Genomic DNA, 5,417 nt, shown 5'->3' on the forward strand with positions numbered 1-5,417 from the left:
GTTCTATCCATTCACTTTGTGTGCCAAGACTCAATGTAAGCATCAACGCGTTTCAGTTTTGGCTCTTGTATTTTATGGCCAGCACCTTCCTCAGGATTAAAATGATAATTTCCCACACAATATATAAAATATCTCATAAGGGGTTATAGGCGACCCTCAAAATAATTCTCGGCTGTATCAATGTACGCTCTCATAAAATATCATCAACGAGAAGTCAAAGCCAGACATGATCCTCGGCTTTCTGATAATAATTAGATCCTTGCATCAACTTTTGCTAAATAGTCGTAAAAAGAGTCACAAACGTGCTTCTTAGATCACTTCGGTACGGGGCTCTTAGGCTATCATAACCCCCTTTCAGCTAGACCGCCCGCAGTCTGCTGTTCAGTAAAGCCAGGACTACCCGTCTGAGAATCTCGTAGAAATGTGTTTCTGTCTGGTGCCTAAAAGTTATATTCTTGTATGGAAGTGTGTGGGCAATAACTGTTGTTGTGTGACAAATCTACCCAAAGGGGAAACGTTTCTGACATACATTGCTTTTAAGCCAACATTTGGGCAGGCAGACAGCTGTATTTTTTTTCTGATTTTTTAAAACCAACTATAGGGGGGTGTAGTACCAAAGTATGATTAAAAGGCACATTTTGTAGCCTTACTCGTTTTTACATAATATGTATAGCTGATAGAAGGCAGGGCAGTATCAGTTCAGCCTCGAGCTCCCTTCAGTGGCGTAGGAAGAGGGGTGCGGTGGGTGCGGTGGGTGCGAGCCGCCCTGGGTATCATCACTGAGTGGGGGTGACAAAATGGCAAAAATATGTGTTTTAACGACATTTTTTTGCCATTTTGTCAAGCCTGGGGTGACAAGTGTCATAACTGAGGGGGTTGACAAAATTGTAAAAATATGTGTTTTAAACACATATTTTTTGCACTTTGTGAAGCCGGGGTTGACAAGAAATTTTCCGCACCGGGTACCACCTGACCTTGCTACGCCACTGGCTCCCTTAAGGTTTCCTGCAATATTGTGAAATGCTTGGCATTATTCTCTGAATGCCGCGGCATTTCATCTGACACTTTTCATTAATGAGGAGCCACAGTACATCATATTTCATTTCAAGATGTCAGCTTGATTTCACTTTATTTCACTCTCTCAAGTTTATGTGCGATCTTAATTACTGTCATTCAGGTGCAGGTGTGAATTTGGAAATGTCATCAGAGCATAGCGTGTTGTTTTGATTACGGTTACGTTTTTACACCCTGTGGCATGACAGAAGGAGATCACTCAATATTTATTCGCTTTGTTTGGAGGGTTTTGAAAATACCTACTCACAGCTGACTAACCTCAACGCACGCGCGAAATATATCCGCGAACAAGGGCATCCCTAGCAATTGCTCGAATATATGATGGCTTTCTTTTATTTCATTGGTGTTTTTTATGAAATGCAATCTTTTCCCCAAATGGCAGTGGAACCATGTACCGAAGTACATGATATGTGAGGCTGCAGAATTTACCACAAAATTATGGATTTACCCAATTGCCGTATAATTTGCCACCGATGCGTAGGGTGTAACATTATTTATTAACGTAATAACAAATGGTAATAAATAACATATTGCATTCTGTGCATCCACCTTTGTGGTTTATGTCATAGCATTTTCATAAGTATCTATCTATCAGTCCGTCCGTCCGTCCGTCCGTCTGTCTGTCTGTCTATCTATCTATACATATGTTCCCAGAATAATAACGATCCAGATAATTGAATATTAAAGTAATGAATATGACAGAAAATTCAGGTTTCTATTTGGTATATTTACAATTGAATGTTTTCACCTCTCCTCATGTGTTTTATAAATGTTGCTGGCATTTATTTTTGGAATGCCCCCTTGATGCCAAGCAATGTAAGCATTGCACTGCCTAGCGTTACTTTTAGTCATAAGCCAACACAAATCTCAAGTTAATTATCTAAATACCAACCTGGAGTTTGTATCAGGTCTGTCTTAAAAAGGCAAACATGACACACAATCTTTGTAAATCTTCACCCATATGTCAAATGATTTAAATTCTTATTGTATGGTCTGATGTGGTATTGCTAACATATATGGCACCTTTATCATTTTTGTAGGTACATACGATTCTGTGATCTCTCCAGCTCACTTGAGGAGTTCAGTGCAGTGGTGAGTTCAATGTGAATGAATTCCAACCAAATTGAAAATGCTAAAAGTACAGTAAAGAATGTCAGTGGTGAATCAGTCTTGCCGTAGTCTCTAAAGGTGGAAAAGAAAATGCAGTTCCATACCGTCCACCAGAGGACGCCACTAGTACCTCAGTGAAATACTGCACCAATTGCACTGTCCAAGCGAGAAAAGCTCCCCCACCTCTTCAAGAGAGTTTCTCTAAGATAGCCCCAAGGGAATAATTCTTATTATTTTTTTTACCAAATAATATAGTACAAAGGTTGGTGTTACAGGCAGTTATGAAAGAGTACTTTCCGTTCTCAGATGTGTTTTAGCAAGCCAGATCATCCCCCGGATGTTTGCGAGGCTCGTCCTCCACCAAAGAAAACTTTAGAAAAAATATGGGCAAAATAAAATTTTGCTAAAATTGTCTTGAAAGCCTTAGGTTTTTTAAGCATTTCTAGTAATATGGGTAGGCATATGGCATCCTATCACTTTTCAAAATCTATGTAGCTCCTTTCTTTAGTGTATTGCATTTATATAGCGCTTACTACCCCTGAAGAGGCGTCATATCACTTTTTCGGCGAGTAGCGCACTACTCCAGAACACATAAAGGATTAGTGTTGCATTAGTATAGTGACATATGAAAGTAATTTGAGTGGTGGATAGATTAGTCAGTAATTTGGATTGGGAAGGATAGTGAAGGGACAGAAGAGGGAAAAAGGGTGCATTTATATAGCGCTTGCTACCATTGATGGGGTGTATATGTCTACCATCCACCTCCTTCTAGCTACCCATCTACCCTTTCGACGTTGATTCTCACTCTTGTAATATGATTAAGAATCTACTTAATATTGCGAAGGCAGGAACATAAATGTTAGAGGACCTGAATGTTAAACTGTGCTAAGAGGGGCCGCAGTCTTTATGTGAGCTGTGGCTAAACTCCCAACAAACTTAGCAACCCAACCCCAACAGCTAAACTCCCTTTTGCAGGAAATACACAGGTTGATCCTTGGTAACCCAGACTCAGCAACCAGGCATCTACATAGAAAGTGTGTGGCATGTGTGCAACAGATGACCATACCAAAGTATATTTAAGAAGTGCAGAACCTGAAGGCCAAAAAATCAAGTTAGTTAAAATAGGAATGTAAGATAGGATGTCACATATTAGGGAAAATTGTTAAGATGATTTACAAAGTGATTTTATTTAATTTAAGGAATGTTGTGAAGCCCTTCGATATTGTCACATTGGCCCCTTCACGGCACTAAAAGAGTGCAAACAAGGAGAAATGTAGGTAGATGACAGGGAGGATTAAGTTTAAGGGGGAAGAGAATGCTACATAGCTCAAAAAAAGAAGAAGATCGGGAGCAGTGGTGGCTGCCACTGAGTAACACAGGTGGAGCGGGGGAGGAGGGGAGATTGAAAAATAAATTAGAATAAACTTACCTTGCTGCAGACCGCTGCCTCACCTCGAGTCCCATCGTCCTCTGAAGCAGGATGTACAAGCTCCCCCCAATGCAGCATTGTGATTGGTCTGAGCGCCCTCGGATCGGCTCTAAGACAGGGAATAAGAGCCTGTACATGTTCCTCACCAGGCTGCGTAATGCAGCCTGGTGAGGAACATGCAAATCCACAGGACTGTTTGGCCGGCCCAAGAGGGCTGAACCAAACAGTCATGCTCACTTAAGGGCTCACCATCTCTCCCCTTGCTGGCTGTGGCGACAGCCAAGCCCTGCACCGCCCGCCCCACCCCGTAAAGCTGAATTACAAAGGGAAAATACAATGATACTAAAGTAGTGTTGTTATTATTTTATTTTACTTTTTCCACTGCAAACTCCGCCACTGATCAAGAGAGTCATTAAACACTGGTCTTGCACTCACGAGATGGGTTGAAAGATCTGAGAGCAGTTCTCTTGGCTTCTTACTGCAGGTCACAGGATATTCCAGAGGCGAACCTATATATTTTAATGATTTACCTCCAAATTTGACTCTGTTTGACATAATGTGAGCAAATTAATAGGGACTGGCTCACTGACTCTCCTTGCGCACCTCCAGACCATCACCTCACTTCCGGAATTCCGAATGGCCCTCAATTCCTGGCTGATCAAATAACTACGGGCCCTGCAAGCGCCTGGATACTCTATTTGGTGATTATCTGCGCTTCATTGATATAAATCCTGGTTGATGGGTGTGTATTCCAGAGCTCATCACATTCATAGACTAATTCTCATTATTTGTTCTGTGGTGATGGGCAAAACCAATTTCCATTGATCCCTTTGATATATCAATTTACGTTTATTTAGGAGACATATTTTTGGCTATGCTTTAAAAAAGCACAGTTACGGGTATCTTTGCTGCTTTTCAAAACTAAACTTGTAAATCAGTCAGCAACGCTAAAGCTCTGGTTTCACAAACGTTAAATGTTCATATAATAGACATATCCCTTAGGATACATCAGTGTTACAGGCTGCAATCGCAGACAGCTGTGAAGGCAATGTGATAAAGTCTATAAATATGGATGAGGCACACCAGCATGAGCCATGAAAGGATTTGAGTTTCTGCAGTCCATTTCAGAATGAGTGCCTCACAGCGCTTCATCCCATCAGGAAGATGATGGTTTCACTGGGCATTTAGCAGGCCTACCTCAATGTGTCCATCCATCTCGATCAGTTTCAGTACCTCCAGCTTGTTGTGGGGGATCTTGATTTCAGTTTCACATCCTTTCTTTTGGCTTGAAGTGTGCACCCCTGGTCTTTACAAGGCGTTAGGACCTTTGGTGGGGATGGTCCATGATGAGGCAATGTCTGAGTGACTGGATGATTCATGTGGGGTCTGCTTGTCTCCTTCAGACTGCTACATTGAGCATATGCTTTCAGCTGAGGCAATCCAGATTTCTCATCAATTTAATCAAATCCCACCTGAACCCCTCAGAGAATATTCCGTACATAGATGCAAAGTTCTGGACAGATTTCTGGGCTTCAGTGCTTTGTGTTTGGTCAAGGTTTCCGCAAACAAGTTGTGCACTCATCACCTGCTCCTTCTATCTAGGACAGTGCTCCCTGCTTGTGATTGTCTAAGATCTTGTCTCCAGGTGGAGCTGTGACTGACATACTGCCTCCTTGAATCTTATGACCATCATGGCCTTTGTTTACTGGTTAATGAGTCTAGCACTGCATTTGTGCTTGAGACGGCGCCCGCTGACTATTTTCAGTTTCTGTGCAGTTTGCTTCCATTCACACCATTTGTGAAC

This window comes from Lissotriton vulgaris, unplaced genomic scaffold (assembly GCF_964263255.1).
Source record: "Lissotriton vulgaris unplaced genomic scaffold, aLisVul1.2 SCAFFOLD_1776, whole genome shotgun sequence".
In the NCBI taxonomy this organism is placed as follows: Eukaryota; Metazoa; Chordata; class Amphibia; order Caudata; family Salamandridae; genus Lissotriton; species Lissotriton vulgaris.